Source organism: Solenopsis invicta, chromosome 12, assembly GCF_016802725.1.
Source record: "Solenopsis invicta isolate M01_SB chromosome 12, UNIL_Sinv_3.0, whole genome shotgun sequence".
In the NCBI taxonomy this organism is placed as follows: Eukaryota; Metazoa; Arthropoda; class Insecta; order Hymenoptera; family Formicidae; genus Solenopsis; species Solenopsis invicta.
This window is the reverse complement of record NC_052675.1, coordinates 12006458-12024300: the sequence shown is the minus strand read 5'-3', so window position 1 is coordinate 12024300 and position 17843 is coordinate 12006458. Positions and strand designations below refer to the sequence as shown.

Genomic DNA, 17843 nt, shown 5'->3' with positions numbered 1-17843 from the left:
ATTACACGCCATTTTAATAATATATGTTGAGCATTATTTCTATACTATTATATTTATTACGTTTATTATTTATAATTAAAATATAATTATAGTATTTTTGTGATGTTGATCTTTGATTACCATAAAGTATTTAACAATTAACACGCAAAGGTTAAACTAATTTATACAGGCAAAATTAATTTTATTTGCAGCAAATAAAATTAGAAATAATAGGCACGTATCAAATATGATGAATGATGAATGCGATATAGAAAAATCTTAAGTATCAGATTAATTTTTTTCTATTTTGTTTTTGAGAAAGATCGAAGCTGCAATCGTGAAAAGAGTTAATTTTTTAAGTTAATCCAAGCTCATGATTAAGAAAAGTGACTAAAGAAGACACTCTTGACTTCATTTTTGCATATCTGTTCTCTCCACTTCGTAATGTCGAATAATTGAAGTTAGAGAAGAATAATCGCGCTTTCACTGTCCGGCCAACCAGTGCGCGCGGAGATTCGAAAAGACAGATAAAACTGCGAAATTATTTTTCACTGCGGAGCACTCACACTCTAACCTTGCGAGGATCGATGCAGCGAAAAAAAGAATTACTTCAGCCCTCCGGTACTACGTTGCGCTTAGCATATTCATGCCCAGGCTATCCGGAGTTTTCCGGTGTCTGACCACCATCACGCGCATCTACATATTCATAAATGAATCACGATGCATGGAGGCTGCTTCCGGTCCACCCGAATCGAACCCGGTCGTTATAAGCAGCACGAATGATAATCTTTAATTATTGCAGCGAAACCGTGTGGATATAAATGCCATGGTACAAATTTTTATAAATTTTAATTGTAATTGTTACTTTAATATTCGTAAATTTATAAAACTTTGGAATTTTTAGGGGTAACATTAAAATAATATTAAGTAAAATTTTTATTGGTGATTGATTATAAACGTCGTTTGAAACTACAAAAATTAGCACGATGGAGAATGGGCCAAATATCACGCGAGACATTTTTCATTCCTGCGATCTTTGATTTCCTTCTTTTTCAGAATTTCATTGTAGCATTGATATATGTATATGTGCGGTGGCATAGAACGAGGAAAGGGCACGATTGTGAGAGGCGAGGCAACGGGACGAGTCGAACCGTAAGTGATACGTGCTCGCGTATGGTCAGGCGATCGAGGCTACGGCGCGAAACGGCGCCGCGTGGCGCGGCGCGGCGCGACGTGGCCCCCTATCGCGCATGTAATATGCACGTATCAATACGAACCTTGTCAAATATATCATTCCGCTCGATATACCCGAACGCGCTTTCGTACGATCGCCTCCTCTCCCGCTGCGAACTTTATTCAATTTCCCGCTTTCCACCGGTATGTCGGCGGCGTGCGCGGCATAAACAAACGCTCCGATGCAAAAAGGTGTCCGTTCCACGTACGTATCGAATTACTGTGACCCGGAAGAAACGGCAGCGGCAGCTGGCGGGCAGGCCAGGTTTAAAGCACACTCCTGTTCGACGGAGTGGTTGCGCGCCCGCACCTGGAGCTTTCAACAGGTACGCCGGCGCTCGCTCGTGTGCATCATGTTCGATAGTCCGACGTGGCGCGTAAACAATTACTCGACGGGCTGAACGAGAAGCGGAGAAATGGGAGGCGAATTATATTGTGGGTCGATACAGCAGATGCATACGTGCTTCGCGCCCGTCGAGGAATTACGAGGTTGAAAATTCCTGAAAAGTTTCGAAAGTGAAACTTTATTGCAATTTTATGTTGTGACTAAAATTCATTCACGGATTATAACAAAAGAGTAGAGTACTATTTTGTTCTAATTAAGAAGCTATGATCGATACAATTTCACTAAAAAGTGACTTATATAGAGAAAAATCGCCAATATTGCGATAGAGCCTTTTTAAAAAACGGGATCCCATTATTTCTCGGAAACTAAACCATTACATTGTATTAATATCTTCAAAACATAATTTGCATTACGAGAAAAATATAAAAGAGAAAAGTATAAACAGTTTTAAATAATTTTTTCAACAGCGTTTCTAAATTCTCCGATATGTTTTTTTAGTTTGTCAAAAGTTATTTTTATTTCGTAAGGATACTTTCATTAGCTTTGTACACACATATAAGAAGAAACAACATGATTAGTAGAGTTGAATTTTTTCGAGACCATACAAAAAGATTTGCTCTAATTATTCATATAATTTTTAAGTATATTAAAGCATTTTAAAAATTTTAACGTCGTAACGTGATACATATAATACGTATATCTGTCATTCGATGCGCCTGTCATAAAATATTACGTATCTCCAATACTATAATTTAAATTTTTATTTTCTTAGCAATTATGATCCATAGGTTTGAAATTTTAATATACTATTAGTGTCATTTTAAATAATATTCTATTTTTAAACAGATAATTTTTGATTATTTCTTAATTCAGAGAATTTGTAGTTAAAAAAAAAAAATAAATATTAAAACTTTTTTAGTACTTTTATATCTCATGAGAAACCATAAGCAATAAATAGGGCGATCGAACTTACTGAAATAAGCGTAAAAACGAAATGATGAAAATCTAATAAAAAGCATTGCGATTTACCGATCGATCGTGATCGCATTGCACAATGTTTTCGCACCCAGTGCATCGTATTCCCGTATTTTCTTGCTCCCTCCCCGCGGGCTCCGCACGAATTTAATCGTCCGGAAAAGAGGGCGAGCCGTAAAATAGCTTTATCATGGCGCGGGACGCCAAATTCATAATTCATCAGCCTAGCATCGTACTATTTGCCGCAAGATTCCCGCAAAGTGTCGCGGCAATAACAAACTTCGTTTTAGATCGTTTCACCCCTGCTGGACTGCATCTCATCTACCGAGCGGACTTCGCGCCCCGTCTCTCGTTCCTCTCCCCTCCTTCGCCTAATTCGACCCTCGAGATCATAATCGATAAAGTGCATTCAAATGCCATTGTACCACGGTCCTCGAGTGCAGGTGACTTATGGCGGTGGAGCGTAGACGTTTAATGTCGAGCATAAACTCGGCGAACTTTAGTCCACATCGTACGATAGTGGCGCTCGTAAATCGTGCTCCCGCCACTTTCATCGGGCAGAACATACATATGTACATATATATATAATATTTATATATGTGTACACACACACACACACACACACACACACACACACACACACACACACACACACACACACATATATATATATATATATATATATATATAGTACAACGCCTTTCTTTTTCTACCTTAACGTTGCTGCGAAATGACGTCCCGTTCGCTCGTACCGCGATTTTACGGTCGCCTCGAGATTGATTCTCGAGCACATGGCGAACGATAAAAAATGAAAATTGCCCCGTATTTTCCGGCCCATGAATCACGCTCGAACTGACAGTCACGTAATTGTCTCGTTCTGACGGGGAGAATCGGGCTCGACGGGGAAATTCTTGTGCCAGCAGCGACTGCATTTATTCGTCGCGACGCGAAGAACTAACTTGGATCTTATTGGATGCGAAGTTAATAACGAGGATACACCAAACTTGTTATGAGAAGTCGAGCTTCAAAATAACATTCTCGCGGTAGCTTTCCTTAATTACGATCGCTTCAATCAACGTTTCCTTTCATTCGAACGAAACTTGCCTCGGGTAATCGAAATTTAGGGTGCACAACGCGAGAAGGAATAACTCGTTTTGGGATTGTGTTCCATTAAACTGATTCAAACGCCGCGAAAACTAGTCTGCGGTCGCTGTGCAGTCCCTGCAGCCGAATGTAAGCTCGCCATTGATTTTGCGACGCTTTTCCACGCGACGCGCGTATATTACGGTCGGCGCCGCGTTATAATTTTATAAAAAAAAGCAATCGGTCGCGGTTCGTTCCGAGGATAATACATATCGTCATAAACGGCCGGCGCGACGCGGTTCGTTTGGATTTAAAATTCATTCGTTTGGATTATGCAGAGCCTACTCGCGCGTATTCAAAAATTGATTCGATCGTCCGGCGGCGAGCGAAAATACCACGCCAATTTTCCAGAAATTCAGAATTGGCGATCCATCGTTCGAAATCACGTTTGCGAAAGCGATTGCATTTGCCCGCTCAATTTCGCGTCTCGGGGACGAGTCTTGCGTCATGTAATCCCGCGCCCTGTTGTCGCGGCGGGTTCAATGTTCCTCGCCATTGTGCCGGTAATGACTTAATTACGATTCGATTACGCGATGCCTCATTCATTCGATTTGTCGCGAGTGGATGTCTGCGCGGCGGATCGGGAATTAATCTGCGTTATACAGCGGCGAGGTTGCTCGAGCTGTTCGCGAGACGGGCGAAGAGCGTCTCGCGAAGCGATATGGCAGAGCGAAAGAGGGATGTTCCGTGAATCCGCACCGTTATTTGCAATTGTAGAGGCGAGAAAGTTTTCGTAGCTCACGTAATCGCTTTAAGTTTAATACGAACGAAATATTTGGTTGTAAGTTTTACTTCGCGAGCACACTGTCGGAATAATATTCGCTTCTAATGAAATACTGAAAGACGGAATCGCAAGCACCTCGCTCCTTACCCTCTCCCATTTCCCTTTGTTTCTGCACAGACGTAATAGATTGTACGAGAAACATCATCCCGGGAAAAATATTTTCTGTGATCTCAATAATATTTCTCATTCCGTCAGAATTACATTTTTCATTTGTAAAATCATTTATGGGGCTCGTCGAGTTATTACATTTCGTCGTTACAACGTCGAACCGCGGTAATCTGTCGGTTAGAGATCTCCTCTGCCAGCGCGCGCTTAACTCGGTTACGCGCGCAGTTAAACGAACGATATAATTGCTCGCGGAAAGAGCAGGAAGGCGAAGGTTTTCCCGAACCGAGTCTCGAAGCTCCAGCGTCGTATTTTTTTATGTTTAATTAATAGCGCGAGTCGACGATGATTGGTAATAAAATAATGTGTTCGCGTGTTGCGTGCGGCACAAAGCAACATGAATACCACGTGAGCGGCGACTCGTTGAACGGATAATGCTGCATAACGAGTTCTGAATCACTTTGAGACGGGCACGGAGTACAATTTCTATAAGTTTATAGTATACCTGTTGTGTTCTTTGATGTCGCGCGTTTCTCTTGTTACTTCTTTCGTTACGTCTTGCATGATTCTTTGCGCGATTCGAAATTTTAATTTTCTTGATCTTAATTAGACCTTTTGAATTCTTACCTTGAATCTTAAAATGGCAAGAAAATGCCCACTTTGAGATTAAAAAGAACTTTTTAAAATTCTCCACAGAGACTTTGTAATCAACAGGTTCAAAAGAAATCTATTTGAGTGTTTAAAATATATATTAAAATATACGTAAAAGATTTAAGATAGATAACTAAAATTGAAAGAAATAAAATTTCAATTTGGGTCCTCGCGCGATCAAAGGGGTTTGTAGAAAATTAAACTTCCAATTACTATGTAATGAAATAAAAATTTTACCTTGCCGTGTAATTGTTTTTACAAGATATTGCACTGTTTAAATTTTACAAAAACAAAAATAAAATCTCTAAAGGTTTTAATAATTTTAAATTTCAACGAAATATAATTTATTTTATTCTAATATTACTGCAATAATAATTTAAAGAGTACAACATGATTGTTTTGATAATAATGGTATTAAAAAATTCTTGGTTGAAATATATTATTCAATATTTTTTTCTTTTCATGATAAAAATTGTTATTGAATAAAGATGCGTATATTTTTCGTTAAAAAAACTCTAAAACATTTCTCCATGTAAACAAATTATGTCTTTTTAAAATTATTAAATTTTTTAAAAAAGATTTTATATTCTTGCTTATAAATGAGACAATGATTGTTGAATAGAATATAATTTTCTTTTTGTGCACTGAACAAGTTTGTTTCTGAAATGTATTTAATTTTTTAATCCTGCACAGTTCCATTCGAATTTTTTATACTATCATATTATTTAAGGATCAGTGCGATCAAAAAGTTCGAAAAAAATAAAGATTTCTACAAAAAAAAGTTACGTTAACAGATCAAATACCAAAGAAAAATTTTTAAATAAAATATTAGTAAAAAATATTTTGAATTAAACTTGAACAGAACGACAGGATTAAACTAGTATCGAAAAAGTTAACAAACTTAACATATTATTGTTACTGAATTGATAAAAGTAATCTTTATACTTAAAATGTTTGTACAATACATGTAATAAACACAAATGAATGCGAAAACATATATTTAATAATTATTAAATTAATTGAAACTTTTTGAAATAGATATACTTCCCCAGATTTGGTTTTTAAGATTTTTTTCAACTGCATATTGTCAAAACTTTATTAATGGTAAATTAAAAAAAATATTCATATAACAACGGTAATAATATGATAATATAACAAGTAAAAAATGATGTTTACATAAAGATTTGCATTGCTCATTTAAAGAATACAGAACGCGTGCAAACACATAAATTAATAATTTTCCCGCGAGTAAATTTTCTAAATATTGGAGCGAAATAAAGAATCCAATATCCCAATTCTACCACGCTCACCTGATATATATCACTGTGGCACGCAATTCGCACCGGCGGTCGTAAACTGCAGCAAGTGAGCAAGCGTTTTACTCGAGAGAATTGCGCGAGGGAGTTCTTAAAACGAATTCATACTATCCGCTAGCTGGTAGTACTCATTCCCGCCGCTTTTCCAACCCTTGCCAACCCGTGGTGAATGTCGGCTCGAATTTTCGCGGAGGCTGAACACACACGACGCGAAAGGCCCGGTAAGGATGAATGTTTTCGGGAGGAGCAGGCCTCCGGGGCCTCGCGCATGCAACGCGAACACGTACGGGCTGCGACGATTAATATTAATTCACGGAGAAGGAGGTAACATTAATATCAATGCGGGAGTATGCTTGCGCGAAGGTGCTGCTGGGCGTAGAAAATCCCACGGAGCGGAGCTGTGGGAAACGGCAAGTTCCACGCATAGACTTGATGAAGTCGGAAATGGTAATTTAGGAGTCCCGTTGTTGCCAACAATGCTGCCAACAATTTCGCGCTTCCAAGCTTCCGGGAAGACTCGCGAAATGCGAGAAGTCGCAGGAGGTATTTGCTGCGAGCTCACGTTGTTAAATATTAATTTTTAATAAATGACAACTTATATCTAGAATTAAATTCGCACATACTATATGCGCACACAAAACACACACACATACACACACACACACACACACACACACACACATGTGCGATTGAAGTGCCAACTTGAAATAATCATTTGGGGGTTTATTTATTATGATTACTGCCGGGATATATTGTCAGATATGCCGTTTGTATTTAATCATACTGAATGCGTAATGCTGAAAGATAATGCCATTTGAATTATTACTCTTGTTAAGCGGCATATTTGAATAGGCAAATCAGGAACGCGGTGCAGTCTACCTGAGTCTCTACGGGACGATCCTCAGTCCGTAATCCGCCTTTCTTCAGCGTCTGTTATCAGTTCCCGTAGACTTGCCAGCGCAACCACTAGCGTTCTTGCTTTCGCGAGGGGGAGCCTTAGCTGGCTGCGAGACTGTTTTGTTTTCATTAGCTCGGGCTGTTTACTCGCGCGACAAGCTCAAGACGGAGCCCGATACGTCTTCGAATACAAGAAGTGCATTTTGCTCAAGTTTCAAAGCGGAGAAGCGACCGCGAAAAATCTAGGAGCTCCGTAAAAAAAATGATCGGATAGCGAATCGTGTCGTAACCATGTTAGAAAAGCTCGTAGAAACTGATTCTGATTTAATTTCGGTTATCATTCGATTTGCTCGATGAATCTGAAATCAACTTGAGAAACTACAAATTTATTCATAAAGTTTATCGGTCTTCTCACCAATATAATCTTTGACGATTGAATTCCTATTTTCATTTTATATTCAATTATGTTATCAAAATCAATTATTAAATAATTATTATAACCTTTCAAGTTCTATTTAAAATTAATCCAGTTAATCCAATTTATAACTGAAATAGCAACATTGCGATTAATAGAATATTTAAAACTTGAATTAAAAGTATTTCGTTAAAATAATTAATATCATTGTCAGCAATAATATGTGAATATTTATAAATATATTACTAAAATATTGCATAAATCATTGTCTGATACCACATTTATTGTATAGGCATTTAACCGATGTAGATTTTGCAAACAGAAATCAAGTTGAGCCGACCAAGTTAAGTCATTACTCCTAATAGAATGCTGTTTTCACCCTTTCGTGACCAGGGCGCGCAGGGATATACCACGATATTAATAATACTTAGGCGCTAGGCTCGCGTTATTAAATCAACCGGGCCATATTGCCCACTCTGAAGAAATCTCTCTCCCTCTCTTCCTTCCTCTCTACCCTTTCTCTCTCTCCTTCTCCTTTTTCTCCTTCTCCTCTTCTCTCCCCCTTCTCTCTCCCTCTTTCCTTCTCTCCCAAAATGCATTTCAAAATGTCACCTTGGAGACAGGAACTCGACCGCGCGCCACAATAAATAATTCACAGCGCATCTTTCAGAACGTCTGACTTATGACGGATGCTTCCACTTTGCACGCGCTGCTGCGAACGCAGGTGTATCTCGATGTACGGTGTCTCGAACAACTTGAGGGAATTTTTTTATAACATAAAAGTTCATACAATGTAGTAATTTAATTAATATAATAATTGGAGAAAAATAATAAGTTATTTACACTTGAATTTTTTTATGCTGTTCATAAATTGTATGTTTATTCGTTTTATTGTTTTATATGTATTATTTCAGTACGTGTTACAGATAATAAATTTTTTTTCTTTTTTGCATGATTGTATATTTTTATTCTCCGTGATCCAACCAAAGATTCGAAGACCCCGAACTTTAAATTACTTTGCCTCATATTTGAACATGTACAAAAAAAAAACGCGAAATACGTTTCAAATCAAATAATTGTGAAATCATATTTTGGAACGTTAGAAGAGTGTACCAGAATTTTTTCAGATTTTTTAGAACCCAAAAAGTCTTTCAAAAACACAGTCAAACACCAGGGACCCGATTGGGTTAGGAAAACAAAAAACACGTTATACGCGGAGGGTCAATATACGAATAACTATACGTATAATAAAAAAACTGCCATTATACACATAATAAAATAAAAATTAATAAGAATCTCATATTGTGTTATATCTTTTCAACGGTACATTTATCGCGGATAAATTAAATAGACTTGCGAGATTAAAATAATTTAATATTTTTATGCTTTTATTGCGTAGGTAAACCACTGGAGGTAACGTCGCTATAACGCGCTTCGGGATGCTGTTTGGCAAGTTTGTCTGGAATACAACCGTCACCATCGAACTGTCAAGACAGGTAAGAGGACTCTTTTTGCCCCCCCTCCCTTCCGTCTCTCTTCGTTGCGCGACCGGCTGCACATCGCTACCTAGAAAAGTAGAAAGGAACGTCTCTCGCTCGTGGGATGGTTTGAATCTTTAAAGAAGGCGCAGTTAGTAACCAGAGAAGTACAAATGGCTAGCGCCTTCGCCCATCGATTATTTACGCGGGGTCACGTTAAATATGTACGCTTCCATGGGGATCGAGCAGCCGAACTGGATGGGGGTGCTAGGGATGGCTTCCTCGATGGCAGGACGGGATAGCGGGGAAGAAGCAAGTTTCACAGTCAACTGTCTCTCGCAATACGCCTTGACGCTTCCTCCCAAGTCCCTTTCCTCTTGCTAAAAACGAGGGGGTGATTTCCACCGTTTATGTGCTTGGGGAACCGGCGAATTAAAGAACGCGACCTTGACTCTGCTGACCTACATTAGGGTCGATGCACATGACGGGGTGCATATTTTCCACGTGATCGCGCGATTAGGCACTATGAATCGCAAAGATAGCCTTTACATGTCAGTCATGTGAATATAATTGCTTGATCGAACTCGAAAATATTGCATCTTTCCAAAATTCAGCATTAAATATCCTGATAGTCAGACGAATTAAATTCGACAAAGATAAAATTCATTTGAAAAAATTTAACTGCGTAAACAATCATTTTATTTAATTTGGTTGCAAAAACATTTCAGTCATTTATAAAATATTACACTTATGTTTAATTGTTCAAGCTACCTACGTCAGATTTAAATTATAATAGTCAAAGACTTTGTAGAAATAATGTGGTGGACGTTAAAATGTATCTTTATAGAGATTGGATAACAAATTATAATAATTCTTAATCGCATTAGACACGATAAATAGCAAAGATGGCGTTTACATGTCGATCGCGTGAACATATAACAATTACTTAACTGAAGTCACAACTTTTGTATTTTTCCAACATTTTGTATTAAATACTCTTAAGATCCAACGGATTAAATTCAACGAAGATAAAATTCAATTTGAAAAAGTTTAAAAGCGTAATTGATAATTTTATTTAATTCAGTTAAAAAAGTATTTTTGTCGCTTAATTGATAAGATATCATACTTAATGCTTAATCGTTTAATTGATAATGCATCAAACCTGAATTAGTCAAAGAATCTATAGAAATAATGTCGCGGTATCTAGAACGTTTCTGTCCAAGCATACATTATTACAATCCTTAGTCGCGTTATAGCACACATTTGCCGCTAAGTTACGACGATCGTTATTGGCGTTTTCTGCCAAATAAACGTGTCTGAGGACACGTGTGTACGAGTCGCCGCGCGTAATCCGTGCCCCAACGAGCCAAGCGAGTCGTTAAATCCGTCTCAGGCATCTGCGACAATCGGCTGTGCGTTTAACTCCTCGGCGACACGCCTCGCACGGATAGCCCTAACGCGCGTTAAGCGAAGTCAGGAAGATTTGTGAGCCGCTCGGAGGGTGTGCGCTCGTGTCTAAAGCTTCGCGGGTAGAAAGCGCCGGCACTAAAATCGCACGCGCGTCTTAAGGGTGGATTTCAGTTCGGGAGAATGGTTTCGCGCACTTTGTCAGGGTCTATTACTGATAGGCGTGTACAGGATTGTGTATGCATTGAAGACTCATATGAATAAACTACTCGTTTTATTTATTTTGACAGAGCGAAAAAGATAATTTTTAAAATGTAAATAAGATCATTAAAGTAATATTATATCGAACACGTCCTAGTCATGTCAATAAAAATTATCGAAACGTTTACCCAGAGAAAAATTATGTTTAAATTGATGAAATTGTTTCTTTAATTTAATTTTTTTTAATTGAAGTGAAAATACTTTTGAGAAAAATAAAAATTGATTTGATTTTATTTGATTTTAAGAAAAGACGTTATCCGATTTTGTTAAAGTAAATAAATTATAATTTGTTCAAATAATTACTTAATTCGAAGAAAGTAGAAACTAACAGAAATGTAGAAAGTAATTGAGTTGTTCTCGTTTTAAAAATAGATTGCTTTCATTGCACAACCAAACTATTTCTTTTATTCCAATAAAAAGACCAACCAAAGAATTCTTTCAAATTAAAGAAACTTTTCTTTAATCGTATAGCAATGCATATTTCTTTGAATTTTTACTGATTCAAAGAAACCTTTCTCAGTATTGATTCAGTTAATATGAATAAATATTATTAATTTATTAAACTTTTTTAAAGTTTATATATATATATTATATATATATTATTGCGAGGTCAAATGCAAGTAAATTCTAAATCAAGATACCTTTGATGCAGATCAGTATATACATGATATACACTATGAAAACATTTTGTGTTCTCGAATAGAAACAAATTCTGTATACATAAACTGATATAACTTGCACCATAGGCATCCTAATTTAGAATTCGTTTGTATTCGAGAACACGGAATGTCTCCAGCTAATTAAGTTTAAGAATACGATTTCTCCTTCGCCGGTATATTTCATCATGAGGCCTCCGGATTTTGGACTTAAGCCACCGTACGATTCACACGTAAATCCACCTTTCTCCCTATCTCTCCCTCCCTCGCGCCTAAACGCAGAAGACTTGAACGCTTATATCAGCTTCCAGTCGTAGTGCAGGGTAGGAAGAAGAAGGAAGAAGGGAGGAGATGGAAGAGTCGAGATTTGCAGCTTCTCCATCTGGGAATTATACACGAGGGTAGATCCCTTTGGGCAGATAGTCGCGACAAATTTCAAGAAAAATATGTCCCTCTCTCGCCTCCTCTTCGCTGTTACGTCCATTCTAGACAGTGTCCTTGTTCTTTCAACCCCGGCACTATACGTACTAGAGAATCTGACTTCGCGGCCACGCCATATACCGGGATGTGAACGTTGATGAGAAAAATATCTAAACGTAGATCAACCGCGGCCAACTGTCTCGTTAAACTGCCAAAGTGTTCCGGACACGGACATTATACGAGGCATCCAAGGGGATCGAAACCCCGAGGTATCCCCTTCACGACAAGATGAAGATGAGGAAGGAGAGATGAAAGGCGTCGCGAGGATGTCAGATGGAATAAGATGATTTAGGATGATTCTGCAAGCCGTATCAAACTGTCTCTATGTATACATGTTCAAGATAGTCTATATATTTTGATTTTAAGATAATAAAATAATATATGGTACATATGTACTGAATTATTACTATAAAACAATGAAATAAATTTCTATGATAAACATGTACATAAGTAATAATAGGATATTCTTTATTATAATCTTCATTTACAGTCTAAACTTATTATAAATAATATAAATATTTTTAATTTTGTTATAATGCTTTCGGTTAATTTTGAGGAATTTTTTTTTGCAAAAAAAATACTTATTTCAGGGTGACGTTAAATTATATTTTATTCAAAACATTTTCCACCGCTAACTACAACTTTTTCCCACTTTTCTGCCAATAAATGGATTTTGCAATTAAAAAAGTATTCATCCTTCGAAGCAATCCAGTTATCGAGTTATTTCTTTATTTCATTATATAGTATGTCTTGATGTGCTGATCAGTGCGAGGCCATGCTGCATTGATCAAAATAAGTGATGATCTGAAGGAGCACGGTTTGGTGAATACGCCGTATGTGATAAGACTTTCGATTGAATTGCTGATAACGTATCTTTAACTGCTTTTGCAAAGTATGGTCGAACATTGTCGTACAACAAAATCACTTGCATTTTCTTTAAGCTGTTATTAAACGTTTCTAGTTCGAAGCACGATTCAATCGTCGATTAATTGATGTTGATAACGCAGCAGTGACTTTAATTCAGTTTCAGCAGGTCATAATACACGACGCCTTTCATGTCTCACCGAACACATAACAAAACCTTACTTCCGCGGATATTAATTGCGTTTTGGGGTCGATGTCGATGGTTGGCCTGGATTTAATCAATTTTTTTACGCTTAGGATTATCATAGTAGATCCATTTTTCATTGCTGGCTACAATTTGATGCGAAAACTGCTTTTTTTGACGAGAAAGCAAATAGTTAAACGATTTTGAATTATTCAATTCAGACAATTCGTGTGAAACTCATTTATCTTCTCATCGCGTTTAAACGATCAGAACGGTTGATTTAACAATATTTAATGCTTTAGTTAATTTTTCAAGCATTTGAGCTGAGTATTCATCTAACAATGTCTGCAAACGGCATCTTCAAACATTTTTAATTGACTTAAACGTTCATTGTTCTTTAAATCAAAATAACCATTTTTAAATCGATACCAGCGTTCACACGTTTTAACTTAATAGAGCAGACTCAGAGTAAGTTAATTTTGCAGAGATAAATTGATGTGCTTCAGCAGTCATTTTTCTCTAATCAAAGCAATAAAGAGTAACAGATGATGAAAGTGCTCTTTATCACGTTCCATTTTCCATTTTGTGCACTAAAAATACGGTTATGTTTACGAATGCACAGGACCTGTGTCAAATTATTTGTAGAGATGTTCAAGTTTTGAAATGACGTACTAACTTTCAAAATGTCTGTAACGAATTTGTAGCTGTAGCTGTCCCCACAAGTGAGTTTTCCAAACTAACCAAAACACCAATAATACGTTAAGGAAAATTCTTTTTAATCAAAATTTAGTGTCATCCGACATTGTCGTAAGCGGTCCTTGCGAGAAGCAAAAGAGAAGAGAGTCGGACAAGGACCAGCGTTATAATGACATGCACGGATTCAGCGGTCACAAGTGTAGGAGGAAGTTAATAAGTATCTCGTGCAATCATAACTCTTAATAAGCGAGGCAAACAACGCTCTTAATGACGTTTCGCCGAGTCATAACTCGCCGGAGTGCACTTTCGTGTTCCGGATGGGTAGTCAGTCCGGCGCGTACATATGAGCGTCTCGGGATACAATCAACTCGTTCCGAGGACACGTCGCGGCTTGTTCTACCCTTCACCGGGGTCTCCGTCCGTAGAAGAGGCGGAGAAATGCACGGAATAATCTCCGCGTTTCGTCGCCTCGACAGTGATTTCATCGGCGAGCTGCCGGCAGGTGGGATTTATCATCGTCCGTTAAAACGCTCTTGCGCCCCGCCGCCGAATGTCGCAACAGCTGTACGAAAGCTTGTCAGATCATGACGACAACGACGAAATTGCCATAAAAGAAAAAAACTTACGACATGGTTGGAAATGTTAGGCGTGAAACACGTAATTGTGTTCGAAAAAGCGAATACTTGGAATATACATGATACCTCGTGTACGAATGGTGGTACTTGGAAAAGTACATATTATAACATACAATTATGTATATGTAGAGAAATGCATCATGTCAGCGAACCTCACGTAACATACTGTTTTTTTCATTCTAATTCCGAAAAATTAATGTAACAGAATATTTTTGCATTATATGTAGCACGCATAATTATTATTTGAAGATATTTTTTTTATAAAAATCAAACTTTTTTTTTAAATTTGAGTTAGGGTCAAATTATGCTCTATTAGTGTTACGTGTTACATACAATTTTGTTCCAGCAAGAATTAAACAGAAAACGGAAATAAATATAAAATTTTTACAAAATTCAAACAAGTCTGAAGATTATTTTAGTTTTACTTAATGAAATTTCTCAAAATATTAATCAAATCCTAAAACTTTGTTCTTTTATGTATTACATGTCTGGAGAAATCATACTTATAGAAAGCGATATATAAATGGATATTTATGCTGTAATTTGTAAAATTTTATAAATAAAAAGTGAAAAAATTACTACTTCATATTTTTAGTAATATTTACTTCTTCATCTTTATCATTATTAATATTATAAATAAAGTAAATATAAAATATAGGATATAAACTAATATAGCAGGAAAAATAACATAGAATATAGTAAATACAGAAAAAATGTTTTACTAAAGTAACTAAATATTTAGCTGAACACGGATCTGAAAACAATTTTATTAGATAAAAATAATTATGTTGGTCGCTTAAATTGATCGCTAGAATATCAACTTTTCGCAACATTGTTCTTCGTGCTTGCATGTTTTTTATGATTATTTTTAGACCTATATTATATATTTTATTAAATTTTTTAATATTTGAGCGAAACCATTCTTTCCGTAAAAAGTAAAAGTAAAATATTCGCAAGAAGTAAACAAATCCAAAAGTTTTTTTTATTCTTTTTTAAATTTTTTTTTACAAATCAGTCAAAATACTAATTAAAGCCTAAAACTTTGTTCTTACATCTATTATATATCCCCAAAAAGTTATATTTATACAATTATCACGGTTTAAAGATGAGAAGATCTTTTTTTCTTAAGAATTTAACTTTCTGAACTTGTTTGACTTTTATAAGAAACCTTTTAAATTAATAATTATTATCTACTAATAAATACTTCATAAGACGTAGTATTCAATATTTACGATATCACTTAGCGTACTCGTATCAGAAACGATTGTAGGAAAATTTTAGTGTCGCATACTATTAAAAATGCACAAATTCCTGCATTTGTCTCCGCGCTATAACAAGTCGCGAATTGAAACGGGAAAAATTTAGTACGTCTTGCATTATTCTTCTCTGACTTTTTCCTATAATCTCGACGCAGCTGCCGGCGTCGGCTTCTTTCGGCCGGGCGAAACACCGTGAGTGCGCGCTATTTCGCCATTTGTTTTTCCAAATTGCGTTCTGAATAATTCATTATGCCGGCAAGTATGAATTTATATTAAAAGTCTTTCCTTCGCAAGTAATTGCAGTCACGCTCCCCGTTGACGACGCATACCCACACGGCTAAACAGAGCAAAAGCACGAGAAAGAAAGATTCGTTAAATTTCTTTAACTTATCGACATTCTGGAGAAGCATAACATTTAGCTATCGATATTCTTGCATGGAACATATTTACAGCGTGATAATGTTATCCAAAACAACGGCCGTATAAATGAAACGTCAATTCATTTTCAGGACAAAATATTAATTCGTTGTAGACGTTGCAAAATCAATAACCTGATATACTGAAGATAGTATCGACATAAGTAACTATTGAAATTATAACAAAAAAAATCAGAAACACATTGTCCTTTTGATTCATAAAATAAATATCTTTTTGTATTCATATTTCAATCTCGGGATTTATATTTAATGTACTGTCATAAATTTCTGTGATGGATACGCTGAAAAATAGCGAAGATATCGATTTGAGCGATATTACCCGTTTTTATTAGAGATCGCCCTTTATAACGGAATTTTGTCGTCCGACGTGACCAGTTGCTGCGACACCGTCGTCGCGTCGCCGCCGATCGAAGCGTCGCCCTTCCGCGCCGTGAATACCGGTACTCCTTATTACGCTTGGCAGGAGCACTGTACATCATCCGTCGACACTTATTGACCCCCGAAGGCTCCCGAATTGAAAAGTAGACGCGCGTCCGCACCTTCGTTCCATTTATTACTCGGCCTCTCCGAGTAACCGGCTGCGTAGACGCGTGTGCGTCGCGGCGCTGCGCGCGTCAAGGGCTGCAGAAGTCCACCTCATTCCCGCTCGTTCGAGGGGGATGAAAAATTGCTGGAAATTTTGGCAACGCGTACTCGCGCCGTCTACTGCCCCTTCGCCCTCCAGACTACACTTAATAAAGGGGGCTTGATCCTCGAGTGGCCTCCGAAAAAAAAAATTTTCGACCCCCCCCCTACGCACACACGTATACGCGTACGCACATACGCACTTCTGTAGCGCTCTCTCGTAACCCGCCACGCGGACAAATTGCATTACGCGGGGGTACCGTCCTGTATCCGTGTCTCCCGCTGGCGCACGGACACGTGTAGTACATCGGATTATCCGGCGATGACGCTCGCCGTATTTCACTCGTTATCGATCTCGACGCGTCTTAATTTACACCTCGTAAAATCTGCCGACCATTTTGCCTGGATTTCGATTCATTTATTTGCCGTGAATCAGTTTCCGCGTCGTAAAGGAATATATTTCTGGTCGAAACGAAAACATTGTTACGCTTTGTTGTTATTCTTCTTTATTCTATATGTGTATAAAAGTAGATCAATTATAACAAATTGAAGTAACGAATACAGCATTGCCGGTTGAAAGCAGTTCTTGGTGCTGTATAATTTTTTAAGTAAATCTATGAACATTTAAAGTTATATAATTTTTTCAAATATAACGCGAGAAAAAATTTTGTGACATTTGAAAATTGCATTATGTCATAAAACATATAAAGGCAATATATTTGTAATATTGTTATTATAAATATCATTTTTGAGTATCATTCTGGATATTATAAGGTACTGAATAAAGTTTACTTTATTTTATTTTATTTTTTTAATTTTATTTATAGATTTATAAGAAATATAATTTTTAAAAAATGAAATAAATTAATTAAATCTTAATCATCCTAGGTATCTCAATTTAATGCCGAAATTTTATTAAGTAATTTAAAATAAAAAAAACACCAAAATATGAATATACAAAAAAATATAAATAAATAAAAAAATATTAATAATAGAATGTGCGTAATCTTTTAGTTTT

The 17843-nt window shown here is 36.8% G+C and overlaps 1 protein-coding gene and 1 long non-coding RNA gene across 4 annotated transcripts in view; one reads left to right on the top strand and one right to left on the bottom strand.

The window, feature by feature from the left end:
* LOC120359248 overlaps positions 1 to 10386 on the top strand; it is a 135971-nt gene extending 125585 nt beyond the window's left edge. The window contains exon 3 of the long non-coding RNA XR_005576060.1: positions 9244 to 10386. This is a non-coding gene — a long non-coding RNA (uncharacterized LOC120359248). The remainder of the gene's footprint in view (positions 1 to 9243) is intronic.
* Positions 1 to 17843, bottom strand: part of LOC105208223 — a 518645-nt gene that overhangs the window by 64489 nt on the left and 436313 nt on the right. The gene's annotated exons all lie outside the window — the stretch shown is intronic.